Consider the following 17,117-nt stretch of genomic DNA (forward strand, 5'->3'; position numbering starts at 1 on the left):
AACAACTAATAAAAGGTGGCAATAACATTGTCCGGGCCATTTTAGGATTTCTGTGTGGAATAAGAGTTTGGTCGTTTTTTTCAGCTTTTTTTGTTTTGTTCCACAACAAACCAAAGAAATACATTTGTGGATACCAAAACATTTTTTAATTTCAGCAATTTTCTGGAAGAAATGGTGCATTATTTTTAAAAAGTGCAAAGGTGCCAATATTATTGGCTACGACTGCATGTCAAAGGAGACAGCTCTGATTTCCTGTTTGGCATTGAGGACCTCCATCCATTGTTGAGACAGCAGAAGCAGCATGTCCAGAGTATGACTTGGTCTGAAACCAAATTGATGATCAGAGATCAAGCCATTGGAGAAGAGTAAGGATTTAATATCAGAAGCAATGATGGATTCCATGACCTTGCTGATTATTGGGAGCAGGTTGATTGGTCTGTTGTTGCAAGGATCTGTTTTTGCACATTTTTTGTGTAAAGCGGTGATGCTGGCTGATTTCCAAGGTGATGGTAGATGACCTTGAGCAAAAGAGAGGGTGAAGAGAACAGAGAGAGGGCGAGATAGAACGGCAGAGCAGGATTTTAGGACCCGTGGGCTGATGCCATCTGGTCCAGTTGCAGAATCAGAGTCGAGGATTGACAGAAACTTCTCCACCTTGTCAGGAGAGAAGGACACAGAGTCCAAGAGCAGCTGCGTACGACTGGGTAAGGTGGGTCCAGACAGATGGGTTTGGGACACAAGATTTTGAGGCCAACACAGAGTTGAGGAATTCAGCTTTTTCACATGCGATGTCAGCATTGTAGTCATTTGAGGTAAGGGAGGGGATGGAGGAGGAACAAACACCAGAAACGGATTTGACCAGACGCCACCAGGATTTGGAGGAAGGAGACAGGTTTGAGAATTCAGTCTTGAGAGTAGAGAGATATTGTTTCCTGGCACTTCTGAGGGTAGACACACACTTGTTCCGAGCTTTGTGGAAGGAACTGAGATTGCCTTCAGTTGGATTTGCCTTCCATGAGGAGAAGGCAAGTTGTTTCAGGGCAACTGTCTCACCATAAGATTCAGTGTACCATGGATGGGAGGAAGGGTAAGACAACTGAAGATGAGATGGGATAAATCTGTGCATGAGAGAGAGCAATTTACTTTGGAAGAATTCCGAAGGAAGATACTTCGTTGACTGAGATCCGGGTCGGGAAATTGACAGATTGTGTCAGTCCCAATGAATCGCAGAAGTCCTTTACTGAGGTGCCCTGGCTGGTGAGAGAGGAACCCACACCCAGCTAGCTGGCATGATGACAGCTGAAGTCGCCACAAATGAGGAAGAGAGAGATGGGATGAGTGGATAGAAGTTGGTCCATGTTGTCAGACAGCGAGTTGTAAATGGAGTCATCACTGTTTGGAGGACAGAACAGAACACATATGAACAAAAGGTGGGAGCAGAGAGGAAGCCGTAGCCAGAGGTACTCCTGGGGTTTGGGCAGTGTGAGAGCAGTACATGTAGAGTGAGAAATAGTGTTTTTCTGTTCAGTGAAACTCCACCACCAGGACCAGGCTCAGGTCCATCATACTGGAGGAGGGAATAACCAGGGAGAGATATTAAGGAATCAAACACATCTTGAAGGAGGAAAGTTTCTGTTAAGCAGATCAAGTCTGGTTTGTCTGAAGCAACCTGAATGGAGAAATCAATCAGGTTTGAGAGAAGGCATCGGATGTTTGTGGTTCATACTGTTAAGGAAGAGGGAGGGGGAGCATCAGCTGCAGTACAGGGGAGGGGAGAGGTAGGATAATATGAGGGAGGAGAGGGCGAGGTAGGGAGAGCTGTTGACTGTGTCGGAAATTGCAGAAGAGCTAGGAGAAAGGGAAGGATGAGGAGTTCAAAAGGCTAGATGGCGATGGGATGAGGCACAGTAAGGAGTAGTTTGAGGGAGTAGAAGTGAGGTGTAGTTTGAGGAAGTAGAAGTGAGGAGTAGTTTGAGGAAGTAGAAGTGAGGGTGAGTTTGAGGAGGCAGAGCGAAGTAGAAGAATGGCGGATGTGGAGAGATGAGTTGGAAGAGAGAGGAGGCGGGTAGGATGCAGCTTTATGGATGAGTTAAGAGGCAACTTTAAGGAAGAGGGGTGAGAGGATAGATTTAAAGAACAGTGGTGATGGGGGAGTTTTGAAGTTGAGGGAGATTTGAAGAAGAGTGGTGATGGGGGATATTTGAAGGGGAGGAGTGAGGAGGGAGATTTGAAGGGGAGGGGTGAGGAGGGAGATTTGAAGGGGAGGGGTGAGGGGGGAGATTTGAAGGGGAGAAGTGAGGAGGGAGTTTTGAAGGGGAGGAGTGAGGAGGGAGTTTTTAAGGGGAGGAGTGAGGGGGGAGTTTGAAGGGGAGTGTGAGGGGGGAGTTTTGAATGGAAGGGGTGAGGAGAGATTTGAAGGGGAGGAGTGAGGTGGAGTTCTGAAGTGGAGGGGTGAGGAGGGTTTTGAAGGGGAGGGGTGAGGGGTGAGGAGGGAGATTTGAAGGTTGTACTGACAAACATACAGCCGAATAATTAATCGTGGGTGCAGCAATGTAATGATACATACGGTTGTGTGATTAATCGTGCATGCAGCAGTGTAATTATACATACAGTTGTGTGATTAATCATGGGTGCAGCAATGTAATTATACATACGGTTGTGTGATTAATCGTGGGTGCAGCAATGTAATGATACATACGGTTGTGTGATTAATCGTGCATGCAGCAATGTAATTATACATACGTTTGTGTGAATAATCGTGCGTGCAGCAATGTAATTATACATATGGTTGTGTGATTAATCGTGGGTGCAGCAATGTAATTATACATACGGTTGTGTGATTAATCGTGTATGCAGCAATGTAATTATACATACGTTTGTGTGAATAATCGTGCGTGCAGCAATGTAATTATACATATGGTTGTGTGATTAATCGTGGGTGCAGCAATGTAATTATACATACGGTTGTGTGATTAAACGTGAGTGCAGCAATGTAATTAAACATATGGTTGTGTGATTAATCGTGGGTGCAGCAATGTAATTAAATGCATACGAGTAGGGTAATAATGTTGTTCCTGGACCACCCTCATTTTCCCATTGACTTACATGTTAATTTTTCTCTCACCCTCATTTCCCCATAACACCTCTATTTCTCCCACCCTTTCTTTACAAACCTTTTACCCTTTTGACATACTCTTATTCTCAATGTTGTTCATTAGACCACTCAAACAATGATTCTCCGAATATTTGCTCCCTCTCACTCTCTTAATATCAATGATCCCGAGTAGACCACACAATGACCCTACAAATATTTGTTTATGTGTGGGAAATAATTTAATTATTTTACCACTACCATCACCATCTAATACATTAACAAAAAAGATGTTTGAGTTTGGTTCTTTATTAAGATATTTTAACTGAGTTAAGATAAAATGATAAACCTCCCTCAATGTTCTTGTTTGACCGCCTCCAGTGCCACACACTTTTTGGTCGGCTCTGCCCACTTTTTGTTAAGCTCCGCCCACTTTTTTGTTAAGCCGCGCCCATTTTTTTACTAGGCCCCGCCCATTTTTGCTAAGCCTCACCCCCTTTATAAACTCTGCCATTGTATCATTTTCAGTTAAGCCATTACATCATTTTCAGGGAATTTTCATCACATCATTTCCAGTTAAAACATGCCCAGGGAATTTCCACAGGAAATGACACACCCAGTCCTTCTTATAAAAGGCACCGACCACACAGGCTTTTTCAAACACGCTTTCTGCTTCACTTGAGAATGGACTACTATGCCGAAATGGAATGGGATAACTTTGCTATTCCTTGGAGTCCTACAACCTGTGTAGAACTCAACCTTCAGATTGATGAACTGGACTCGAACCTCTTATCAATGGAGGTAAGTTTATTTATATATTTATTTAATTATTTATTTACTTTTTTTTTTATTTTTTTTTAAGATGAGACTCGTGTAAGAGTTAACAAAGTTTATTTTAATATTCATAGAGCTTGATTTATACAAATAAAAATATTGTATTAAATTAATACATTGTTATTTTCTTTCACAGGAAATTGTATCTGAGATACGAAATGAAAATTCTGCTTTTAACACAACTTGGGATGAAGTTTTTTTTTTGGTTTGAAGACATTTTGAACAACCAAGACCCACAGAACGAGTTCTACCTTGATGACCCAGCCAAAGAGTTATACCTTGGAGATCCACAAAATCCTGAAAAAGAGTTCTACCATGATGATACTTATTGTGAGTTATCAAAACAAAACCAACTGAACAAGTTCTACCTTGATGAGCCAGAATACAGGTCATACATTGGAGACCCACAAATTTCTGAAAATTGGGAAAGGAGAGTTCTCCCTGATGGTCCGCAGTTATACTATGTGAGACTTTTTTTTTTTTTTTTTTTGTTGTTGTTGTTGTTGTTGTTGTTGTTGTTGTTGTTGTTGTTGTTGTTGTTGTTGTTGTTGTTGTTGTTGTTGTTGTTGTATACAATATCGAGGCTCGTGAAAGAGCGAACATTAATCACACAGAAAGACAAACCGACACATAAAACATATAACATAGGGAGCGGTAGACAAGATGGGGAGAGAGGGGGAAGGACACAAACACAACATTTGAGAGCAGGGACCGAGAGACATGGAGACATCGAGAGATCTGAGAGAGGGCGAGGGCTTTGGGGGGGGGGGCGTGGGAAGGGGGCAGTGGGAGAGGTATAAAACATATGGACGCTGCCAGGACTTCCAGGAAAGAAGTTGGAATTTCAAACAAGGTGGATCTGGGGTGAATTAGCGGGGGTAGAAAAGATCAAGGTTTTGGATGGGGGAAGATAAGAGATGGTGGTGAACAGCTGTTTTAAAGACCTGGAGGGAGGAGTGGGATTGAAGGGAGTGAGGGAGTTTGTTCCAGAGGCGGGAGAAAAGAGGAATGAAAGAGTGAAGGTGAGCGGAGAGCCGAGATTTCGGCAGTTTAACCATCAGAGGGTTGCTGGCAGATCTTGTGCGACCTGTAGGAATATTTGGGGGACAGAGCACAGAGAGAGCTGGGGGTGCAAGGCCGGAGAGGAGTCGGTAGAAGACAGAAAGACCACCTACCTGCCTGCGGTGAGTGAGTGAAAGGCCCTCAGAGATAGCTTCATCGCGGGAGATTCCAATAATTCTGAAAGCTTTGGTTTCAACAGCGTGAAGCCGAGCTAGGTGTGAGGCAGGAGCACCGGCCCATAGGGGAGAACAGTATTCCATTGAGCTGCGGATGAAAGCCTTGTATGTGGTGAGGAGCTCAGGTGTGCCGAGGAAGGACTTCGCACGACGGAGGATGCCCAGTCGGCGACTGGCTTTGGAGGCCAGCTTGGAAATGTGGTTTTCCCAAGAAAGATCATGGCAGATAGTGAGACCCAAAATCTTGAGCGACAGAACTTCTTGGAGAGGATTGTTGAGAAAGTAGATGGGAGGGTTGTCCAGTCGATCTTTTCGGAGAGACATAGTGAGAGTGTGAGATTTGTCAGGATTGAAAGACATGTTCCACTTGTTTGACCAGTCTGTGATTTTGTCCAGGTCTTCAGAGAGTGAGGAGGCAGCAGACTGCCGATCTGAGGGAAGAGGAATGGAGCGGCAGAGAGTGGAGTCATCAGCAAAGAGATAGAGAGGATTTTCGAGAGAGTCAGAGAGATCATTGATGAAGACCAGAAAAAGCACGGGGCCCAGAACACTGCCTTGGGGAACTCCAGCCTGAACAGGAAGAGGAGATGAGAGAAACCCATTCAGGGCCACACGTTGACGACGACTAGAGAGGAAGTCCGCCAGCCATGCGTGGAGATTTCCATGGATACCAAAGGAGGAGAGTTTGGTGAGCAGAGCGGGGTGCCAGACCGTGTCGAAGGCACGTGATATGTCGAGGGAGACAGCTCTAATTTCCTGTTTGGCATTGAGGACCTCCATCCATTGTTGAGACAGCAGAAGCAGCATGTCCAGAGTAGAGTGACCTGGTCTGAAACCAAATTGATGATCAGAGATCAAGCCATTGGAGAAGAGGAAAGATTTCATATCAGAAGCAATGATGGATTCCATGACTTTGCTGATAATTGGGAGAAGGCTGATTGGTCTGTAGTTGCTAGGATCTGTTTTTGCACCTTTTTTGTGCAAAGCGGTGATGTTGGCTGATTTCCAAGCAGATGGCAGTTGACCTTGAGCAAAAGAGAGGGTGAAGAGAACAGAGAGAGGGTGAGATAGAGCAGCAGAGCAGGATTTTAGGACCCGTGGGCTGATGCCGTCGGGTCCAGTTGCAGAATCAGAGTCGAGGGTTGACAGAAACTTTTCCACCTTGTCAGGAGGAAAGGACACGGAGTCCAGGAGCAGCAGGGTACGACTGGGTATGGTGGGTACAGAGAGGGATGGGTTTGGGACACAAGATTTAGAGGCAAACACAGAGTTGAGGCATTCAGCTTTTTCACGTGCGGAGTCAGCTGTGTAGCCGTTTGAGGTAAGGGAGGGGATGGAGGGGGAACAAACACCAGAAACGGATTTGACCAGACGCCACCAGGATTTGGAAGAGGGAGACAGATAAGAGAGTTCGGTCTTGAGAACGGAGAGATATTGTTTCCTGGCTCTCCTGAGGGTGGACACACACTTGTTTCGGGCTTTGTGAAAGGAAATGAGATTTCCTTCCGTTGGATTTGCTTTCCAGGAGACGAAGGCAAGTTGTTTCTGGGCAACAGCCTCACCACAAGATTCCGTGTACCATGGACGGGAGGAAGGGTATGACAACTGAAGACGAGATGGGATAAATCTGTGCATGAGAGAGAGCAATTTACTTTGGAAGAATTCCCAGGATGAGTTGATGTCAGAGGTGGTAGAGATGGGAGACCAGTCCAGATGATTGATGGCTGCTTGAAGACCGTGCCAGTTGGCCTGAGTGAAATGCCAGACTCGTCGACGCTGAGCAGGCTCCCTGAGGATGGTCAGAGAGATGTCCACTTTAACAAGGACATGATCAGATGTTCCGATCGGAGCAGAAGAAGAGCAGCAGACATTTTCAGGGAAGTTAGTCATAACCAAGTCCAGAAGAGAAGATGTTCCGTTGACTGAGATCCGGGTCGGGAAATTGACAGATTGTGTCAGTCCCAGTGAGTCGCAGAAGTCCTTTGCTGAGGAGCCATGGCTGGTGAGAGAGGTACCCACACCCAGCCAACTGGCATGATGACAGTTGAAATCACCACATATGAGGAAGAGAGAGTTGGGATGAGTAGATAGAAGTTGGTCCATATCATCAGACAGCGAGATGTAGATGGAGTCATCACTGTTTGGTGGACGGTACAACACACATATGAACAAGAGGTGGGAGCGAAGGGGAAGCCGTAGCCAGAGGTATTCCTGGGGGTGAGGTGGAGAGAGTGCAGTGCAGGGCGAGTGAGGAAGAGAGTTTTTGATAAAGATAGCAACCCCGCCTCCAGGACGAGGCTCAGGTCTATCATACCGGAGGAGGGAGTAGCCCGGGAGAGATACTATGGAATCAGAGACATTATAAAGGAGGAAAGTTTCTGTTAAGCAGATCACGTCTGGTTTGACAGAAGCAACCTGTATGGAGAGATCGGTTAAGTTTGAACGAAGGCCCCGGATGTTTGAGGTCCATACCGTTAATGAAGAGGAAGGGGGAGCATCAGATACAGAACAGGGGGGAGGAGGGGTAGGGTAAGATGTGGAAGAGGTGGAAGAGGTAGGGAGAGCTGTTGAAGGTGTGTCAGAGATTTCAGAATAGCTCGGAGAAAGGGAAGGATGGGGCGGACAAAAGGTTTGATGGTGATTGGGTGAGCCACAATGAGGTGTTATTTGAGGAGGGGGAAGAGCGAGGCAGAAGGTTGGGGGAGATGGAGGTGAGAGTTTGAAGGGGGAAGAAGCGGGGAGGACGCTTTGAGGAGGGGGAGTGAGCGGGGGGAAATTGAGAAGCAATGAGGGTGGGGAGATTTGAAGGGGAGGGGTGAGGGGGGAGTTTGGGAGGGAAGGGACAAGGGGAGGGATTTGAAAGGGATGGGATATGGGGGAGATTTGGAGGGGAGGGGTGAGGCAGGATTCTAGGAGGGGAGGGGCGAGGGGGCGTCTTGGCGGGGAGGGGTGAGGGGGTAGTTTAGGAGGGAGGGGGCAAGGGGGGAGATTTGAAAGGGATGGGTGATGGGGAAGATTTGGAGGGGAGGGGTGATGGGGAAGATTTGGAGGGGAGGGGTTATGGGGAAGATTTGGAGGGGAGGGGTGAGATTGGATTTTTGAAAGTGTACGATTTATGGGAAACGAACATTTATTGCAAAATGAGTTTCTTGTGACCTTCGAGTTAAAAATACGTTTAAGGACGCTGGATGGAGGATGGAGTGCAGGAGAGTTTAGGGAATGTAGAACAAAGGCACTATAGGAGATGGATATTTTTTTTGGGATGAATTGATTTGGTGAGCAAGTCGAAAGCAGCCTTTTAAAGAAGAAGAAGAAAAAGGTGTTATAAAATATGACGGAATACATAACTTGAGGGGAAAGTGTAAACATTGAAGGTTAATGAGTGAAAACTATCTGGGGAAATGGGGGAGAAACACGTGGTCGAAGAACGAACGAACGAATAAGAATGAATAAACGAATGAAAACAGAGAAGGGAATTTTTTTTTTTTTTTTTTTTGAGTTGAGATTTACACAAGGAAGTAGGCTATGGGTGAAAAGACTGGGAATACAGAGAACGAAAGTTATTGGATCACAAACGACGGACCACTGAGAGAAAAACAAAGCCTCAAGGTTGTACAGTGCACACTGTACAAGGCCTTGCTCGCGACACGGCAAACAGACGATCAATTTATGAAAGATAAACACCGAGAAACAACCAAAGTTGCACACAATAACTTCACACACCGAAAGATAAATACAGTTTCGACAAAATACAATTGTGAACAGACTTAACTTCGAAAAACGTGGAGACCGTGTGGAGCTTCGAAAATCCCTGCCGCCGTCTCCAAGATCTCGCGAGATCTCCCAAAAATCACAGAAACCCTAAAAAATTGGGCAAGGAGAGTTCTCCCTGATGGTCCGCAGTTATACTATGTGAGACACATCATAGAAACCCTAAAAAATTGGGCAAGGAGAGTTCTCCCTGATGGTCCACAGTTATACTATGTGAGACACATCACAGAAGCCCAAAAAATTGGGAAAGGGAAGTTTTCCCTGATGGTCCGCAGTTATACTATGTGAGACATCATAGAAACCCTAAAAAATTGGGAAAGGGAAGTTTTCCCTGATGGTCCGCAGTTATACTATGTGAGACTTATGACGGAAACCCCCAATATTTCTGAAAATTGTGGTTCTACCTTGGAGACTTGGAAAGATGGTTATATTTTTGGAGACTCGGAATGGGGGTTTTGTTTTTGATGACTCGGAATGTGATACCTATCTTGGAGGCTCAACAGGAATGTGGTTATACCTTGGGAACTTGGAAAGTTGGTTTTATTTTGGAGACTACCTGTGGGGTCCATCTTGGAGACTCTTTGGATTCTAAAGCAATGAACAATGTTCTTTGTTTAATGACGCTTGATTTAAGCAATATTGAGAAAGTTTGAGGAAGAAAATGCTGGAAAATTCTTTCTTCCCATTTCTACTTCTTCAAACTTGAAAGCCTTGAAAGACAGAATTGGCAGAAGAGGAAAAAAAAAAAGAAATACGTATTTTAAAAAAGAAGAAAAAAAACCTTATGTTAGGGTTAGGGTGGGATTTTGAATGTGAGGGTTAGCGATGGGGTTGGGTTAGGGGGGATTTTGAATGTGATGGTTAGGGATGGGGTTGGGTTAGGGTTGGGATTTTGAATGTGAGGGTTAGGGATGGGTTGGGTTAAGGATGGGGTTGGGTTAGGGATGGGTTGGGTTAGGGATGGGGTTGGGTTAGGGATGGGGTTGGGTTGGGTTAGGGATGGGGTTGGGTTGGGTTAGGGATGGGGTTGGGTTGGGTTAGGGATGGGGTTGGGTTAGGGATGGGGTTGGGTTAGGGATGGGGTTGGGTTAGGGATGGGGTTGGGTTAGGGATGGGTTAGGGATGGGGTTGGGTTAGGGATGGGGTTGGGATGGGTTGGGTTAGGGAAGGGGTTGGGTTAGGGATGGGTTTGGGTTAGGGATGGGGTTGGGTTAGGGATGGGGTTGGGTTAGGGATGGGGTTGGGTGAGGGTTTGTATATTATTATGACTCACTCACACATACACACACACAAAAGTTAAGCCCCAACTGAAAAGTTGAGGGATTCTGTGTTTGGGGTTCACAGATCTCAAGAACGTATCCCCATTGTACACACAAAAGTTAAGCCCCAACTGAAAAGTTGAGGGATTCTGTGTTTGGGGTTCACAGATCTCAAGAACGTATCCCCATTACATTTTATTTATTTATTTATTATTTTCAAGGGTATTATATGCTTACTTGTGTTTTTTGTAATTCTTGTGAGTAAAATGAACCCAAGATTTCTTCCCCATTCATATCATATAATTTGCAAGTCCAAGGGACTGTATCCATTACATCAACAATTTTAAATAATTCATTAGTCCATCTCTTTGTATAACCTTTCTCAAAATGGCTTTTCCATCTGTATATTCTTACAATATCACCAACTTTGAACTTGGGCTTTCTCAAATTAATCTCCTTTTCATATTCTAATTTTGTAAATGCTTCTGACGGTTTTGATTTTGTTGATGAATGAACGGTATTATTGTAATTATCTACAATATCCTGAATTAAATATACCCATTGTTGAGAACAGAGTTGTGTGAATTTTTTATATAATTTTTCTTTAAAAGTACGATTAAAACGCTCAATAACAACTGCTTTTCCTTCATTAAAGGTGCTGTATAATTTAATACCCTCCCCGTCAGAAATTTCATAAATATTTTGTTATAGAACTCTGTTCCCTCATCAGTCCATAACTTCTTTGGTTTCCTTTTATCCCTATCAAATATTCGCTTAAAGGCTAACATTAAAGTATTACCTCTCTTGTTTTTCAAAGGAACAACCCAGGCAAATCTACTCCTCAAATCAATAATGGTTAAAGCATACCTGTATCCCTTATCATTATTTAGTTCGATTAAATCAGCGGACCATATGTGGTCGGTGTATTTAGAATAAACTTTCCTTCTCTTAAACTTTGTGATTATAGGTTTATGTAATTCATTAGCCAAAAGCTCCTCAATCTTGATAACATCATTGGAGTTTAATAGTTTTTTGGGGAATAACCAAGACCAAGTTTCAATTTAGCACTTATCATTTTTTTCACAATAAACCTATCAACTTTCTCTCTCAATGTAGGATTTCGTATCAAGGACAAATTATACAACATTTCTCTGTCTGCTTCATGTTTTTCATCCAATGTAGTGGTATTCCCATAAGCAATATCATGCTTCATACACACTTCATCAACCCTATTTATAGGCTTGGACCAAGGTTTAGGATTGTCAGCCTCATCTAATCTTTTATCCAGGTTTGTTCCAGGACCACAGAAAGGATATCCAGGTAGATGTAGTTCCCCAGGAATTCCAGTTGTTGTAAATTTACTTCCTGACAGAAACTTTTGTATGTCTCCTCCACTTTTAGGAGAGATGAATTGGCACTTTTTAGAGCCACACACTTCACATATTCCTTTTTGATAAACTCTATTATTTTTAGCTTTAACAGATATTTTTAGATTTAGTTTTCTTTTTACATTTGAGACAATAACTCATATTTATTTATCAGAAAAATTCCGAAAGAGTATCAAAACCTTTTTGGTTTTCAACATATACATTTCTATCTTAATTTTTAAAACAAAGAATCCTTAGGAATGCCTTCACTCTCTCCTCCATTTATTTACAAATAAAAACTAACTAAAGTCAATAACACCAACATCATCAACTATATGACCTTTGTCTTCTTCATGTAAATCTCCTCGCTGAACTCATCTCAACCATTTTTAAAATCATTATCTTAGTAAGAGTCGTTAATTCTTTATTTTCCTCTTCGGTGCATTGAGATTGATTTATTTGCTGTAATACACTCAATCTTTTACGAATCTCACTGATTTCCATCTTTTTATATTTTTCCTCCCTCTTTGCTCTTTCCTCCCTCTCCTCCTTCTCCTTTTTCTCCCTCTCCTCCTTCTCCTTTTTCTCCCTCTCCTCCTTCTCCTCTCTTTCCTCCTTCTCCCTTTTCTCTCTTTCCTCCTTCTCCCTTTTCTCCCTCTCCTCCTTCTCCTTTTTCTCCCTTCCCTCCTTCTCCTTTTTCTCCCTTTCCTCCTTCTCCCTTTCCTCCTTCTCCTTTTTCTCCCTTTCCTCCTTCTCCTTCTCCTTTTTCTCTCTTTCCTCCTTCTCTTCTTCAACTCCTTCCTCATCCATTGCTACCCCTTGAGTTTGAGCCCCAAAGAATATTATACATATACTCATCTGGATTTTGAGATATTCTTGTATCTATAATTATTTTTCTCATAATATGATACCAATAAGATTTGTTGATGATTTCTAAAAGAGTTTTATATTTCATAACTTTGAGAAGTTCATTTTTATTTAATATTTTAAACAAGTCTCTATTTGTGGGTTTAGCAATATCAGTATAAGGCCAGTTTTTTATGACAAAATTCCCATGTATATGCTCCAAATCATAAGGTATGTAATACCGAGCACCCTTTTCTTGTAGGTATCCTTGAATACAAAAATTATAATTCTCTTGTAGTCTTCTTCCTGCCATTTATGTATCAGAAATATATGTGAGATTTGTTATGTGGTCCTCCCAGTGACTACATGGTCTCGGTGACCCCCGGACCGTGAGAGGAACCCCGCCAGAAAGATATATGATTTATACGCTTTCGTAACGCAATCAATATGAATTCCAGTCAATAAGAAACCCCACACCAAGGATCCGGATTAATCAATAATATATTCCCAATCAATCAACAACAATCAATCAACAATATTACTAAGATGGCCATCTCATATATTTCCCCCCTTGACTCCACTCACTGCACCCTCAATGGTCACTGTCCCTCACAATGTCTCTGGGCCCCTCCAGACCAAGGTGAAGGTCGACTTCACCGCACACGGGCGGTTGACCGGACCCCTGGCTGACGTGCTCCAAACGTGCACGTCCCGTACCGGGAACGGCTGCTGCAGCGGACACCTCCTCGGGACGCCACCGGGGTCGGAGCCCGTGATCGCGGCCTCTGGGCTGTGAACGGCTCGCAAAGCGCGCGAAGCCCAAGGTGCGACCCGTACACGCCCTCGGAGGCGTCGAGGTGAACAGTGCCGGACGCTTGGTTCCTTGCAGGAACCCACGGCAACCTGACACGTAACAGGCAATCACCCCGCGCAGGTAACTCCTCTCGCCAGACGGGCTTTTCAAACTCAGCGTTCCAAAGCAGGTAAAGATCGACTCGACTCGCGTCGGAGCTGGTCGAGGATCAAGCTGGCCGCTTCCCTCTCGACCTTGTCTTTTTTCTTCTCCCGGTTCACCATCCCGTTTCCGGTCTCCTGTTATCAGGAGCGCTTCTAACCATTTAACCACAACAACCTTTAATAGAATAAACATTAATAAGCAATGACCTGAATAGTAATTCACATAAATCCGGAATCCGTAACACTCCCCCCCTTCAAGAAAGAAAGTTTGAACCCAGCGAAAACTTTCGTTGCAGGCCAACTTTGATAAACAAACAAGATAACTCACACCCCAAATCATCAGTTCCCCCGGGCACAATTATCACATCTCCAAAAACAAAGCAACAAAATTTCACAAAAGCCCAGAGTTTCCAAAGGTAATTCACTCTGGACTAAGCGTCAACACTTCTAGTTTCTCTTGAATGCCGGTTAAGGGGTGGTGACCAAAACCCCAAAGTTAAACAACTCGATAGCACTTTTTCGGGAGGCCAAGCTGAGTATACACTACATGGACGCCTTAAGGAATGTGGAGTTCACGGTTAGTCCGGGGAGGAAAGTTCATTACATGGACGCCTTTAAGAACGTGGAGTTCACGGTTAGTCCGTGCAGGAAAGTTCACTACCTGGACGCCTTTAAGAACGTGGCGTTCACGGTTAGTCCGTGTAGGAGCCCAGGCTCGGCGGCTCCGCCGTATATAGTGCTTCAACTTCTCCGGACTCCTAACAGTTACGGTGGGACCACTTGACCCAGTAGTCACCTGACTGGCGGTCTCCGTCTCGGCCAGTGCTCTGACAATCATTCTTTCGGGGGATGCCGTAACTCTGGGAGCCTCCATAGTAATATCGGCTGCTGCCAACACCAAAACTACCGCCAAGTTGTCCTCTTCTGTAGACCTCTCGACGCCTACGAAATGCCTTCCCTACTGTTATGGTCCGACCCTCCAAATCCTTACCATTCCAATTCTTCTCTGCATCTCTGGCGTCTTTTGTGCTTGCAAACGTGACAAAGCCGAACCCTCTTGACTGTTGCGTTTCCCTGTCTTTTACCAACCGCACTTCCACCAGCGGCCCATATCTGTTGAAGGCAGAGGTCAGAACTTCTTCCTCTGTTTTGAAGTTCAGTCCCCCTACAAATAACTTGGTACTTTTGTCGCCCTCCCGAGCTGGTGTGGTGTTATTTTCCCTGCTGGGCTCTTTACCAACCCTCGGGTTACCATAAACTTGACCCCCGGCCAAATCATTCCCGATAACCACAGATACTCCCTCTACAGGAAGCGTGGCTTGAAAACCGACGGTGACCGGTCCTGACACCAAATCGGATTCCAAATGGATGACATGAAGTGGGGCACTAACACAGCCACCGATCCCTTGTAACCGAACACTATCACCAGTTGCTGTACTCTTTGACAATGGCAAAATGCCTTCAAGCATTAAGGATTGATGGGCTCCTGTGTCCCTCAATACCCTAACAGGTCTGGGGTTAGTCAAGTCTCCCTCTAGTGAGACAAACCCCTCATAAATAAATGGTTGGTAACTCTTCTGTGGGCGATTTCTTACGTTTGCCATCGCATTCGGAGTTGTACTAGTCGGACTCCGCTTGGGTTGTCCCTTTTCATGAGGTAACAACTGGACATCAAGAGTCCAGGTTTTTTGCAAAAGGCGCAAGTCGGCCCGGAGGAAAAAGGCCCCCCGGGAAATAAGTTTGTCTTGGGCCCGTAGCCCCCTGATTTCGAACAGTTGGGGTATCAGAGTTGTCCCCATAATCCTCTCGAGGCCGCCGCCATGTATTGTCGTTCTCCGCACCGGGTGTTCCATAACTCCCCTGCTGAAGTCTAGGCGAGGAGTTAGGTTTGTGGACCCCTATCCGGTGTGTTATGGCATAATCATCTGCCATGGTGGCTGCGTCCTACAACTTTGGTACTTTCTTTTCCTGCAGGTACACTTTGATGTCCTCGTGGACACACTGTTGAAATTCCTCCACCAGGATCAAGTCACGCAATGCTTCGAAGTCTTTCCCGACTCCTTTTGACTCACACCACCGATCAAACATGTTTTCTTTCACTCTGGCAAACTCCACATGGGTCTCACTCTCCCTCTTCCTGGCATTCCTGAATTTTTGCCGGTAAGCTTCAGGAACCAACTCATAGGCTTTGAGAATGTGCTTCTTCAATACCTCATAATCTGCACATTGGTCCATTGGTAGCGCCGAATAAATATCTTGAGCTTTACCCACCAGCACACTTTGCACTAGTATGGTCGAGGCCTCCTCCGGCCAGTTTAACTGTCGAGCCACTTTCTCAAAGTGTGGAAAAAATTTAGCGACTTCCTTTTCACTGAAGGGTGGAACCAGCCTCACATGTCTGCCCACATCCCAGGTGTTCTGGCTAGGTGTCGGCCCAGTCAGCAAGGGTGGTACCTCTCCCCGTTCTCTCATTAACTCCAGCTCCTTGAATTTAATTTCTTGCTGAAGCGCCATGTCACGTTCCTTTAATTCCCTTTCGGATTTTCTCTCCTGCTTCGAGTTCCCTTGCAGCTCTCCTCTCCTCTGCTTTTCTCCCTTCTCACCTTTCCTGGAGTTCTCGTTCCCCTCTCCTTTCTTCTGCTTGTTTCTCTTCTCTCCTCTCTTCTGCTTTCCTTTCTTCTTCTTTGATCCGTTCCTGGCTCGGTAATTGCAACTCCAGTTTCCGGAGCTCAACGTCTTCTGGTTCTTCGGGTAGCCACTCCCAGGCTAACTCGTCCCATGTTCCTAATCCCACCATAGATTGTATCACCGCCGTCTGCAACTCTGCCTTCCTCAAATTAGTTCGGACCTCCAAGTTAAAATGTTTGGCCAATTTCAAGAGGTCCGAATTAGTAACGCTCGGAACTGTGCCTCACTCGGGGTTACCGCAAAGTTCTGTGCCACAAACGCCATGGTGACTATTGTTAACACCTGTTAACCTTCACCCAAGGCTTTACCACAATTTCCCAAAAATGTACCAATTAATAATTAATTAATTAATAAAAATATTATTTTATTATTTTATACAATTTTAGGTCCCGGAATTCAATTGGACGAGCCCCCAATTCTGTTACGTGGTCCTCCCGGTGACTAACTGGTCTCGGTGACCCCCGGACCGTGAGAGGATCCCCGCCAGAAAGATATATGATTTATACACTTTCGTAACGCAATCAATATGAATTCCAGTCAATAAGAAACCCCACACCAAGGATCCGGATTAATCAATAATATATTCCCAATCAATCAACAATCAACAATATTACTAAGATGGCCATCTCATATATTTCCCCCCTTGACCCCACTCACTGCACCCTCAATGGTCACTGTCCCTCACAATGTCTCTGGGCCCCTCCAGACCAAGGTGAAGGTCGACTTCGCCGCACACGGGCGGTTGAACGGACCCCTGGCTGACGTGCTCCAAACGTGCACGTCCCGTACCGGGAACGGCTGCTGCAGCGGACACCTCCTCGGGACGCCACCGGGGTCGGAGTCCGTGATCGCAGCCTCTGGGCTGTGAACGGCTCGCAAAGCGCGCGAGGCCCAAGGTGCGACCCGTACACGCCCTCGGAGGCGTCGAGGCGAACAGTGCCGGACGCTTGGTTCCTTGCAGGAACCCACGGCAACCTGACACGTAACAGGCAATCACCCCGCGCAGGTAACTCCTCTCGCCAGACGGGCTTTTCAAACTCATCGTTCCAAAACAGGTAAAGATAGA

General features: G+C 45.2%; 1 protein-coding gene and 1 long non-coding RNA gene across 6 annotated transcripts in view; one reads left to right on the top strand and one right to left on the bottom strand.

The window, feature by feature from the left end:
• Nucleotides 1-17,117, bottom strand: part of LOC137422104 (uncharacterized) — a 235,562-nt gene that overhangs the window by 141,868 nt on the left and 76,577 nt on the right. The gene's annotated exons all lie outside the window — the stretch shown is intronic.
• LOC144890863 (uncharacterized) lies at nucleotides 3,839-4,220 on the top strand. The gene is made up of 2 exons (XR_013622539.1): nucleotides 3,839-3,892; nucleotides 4,062-4,220. It is a non-coding gene; the product is annotated as an uncharacterized LOC144890863 (long non-coding RNA).

This window comes from Myxine glutinosa, chromosome 2 (genome assembly GCF_964187855.1).
Source record: "Myxine glutinosa chromosome 2, kmMyxGlut1.1, whole genome shotgun sequence".
In the NCBI taxonomy this organism is placed as follows: Eukaryota; Metazoa; Chordata; class Myxini; order Myxiniformes; family Myxinidae; genus Myxine; species Myxine glutinosa.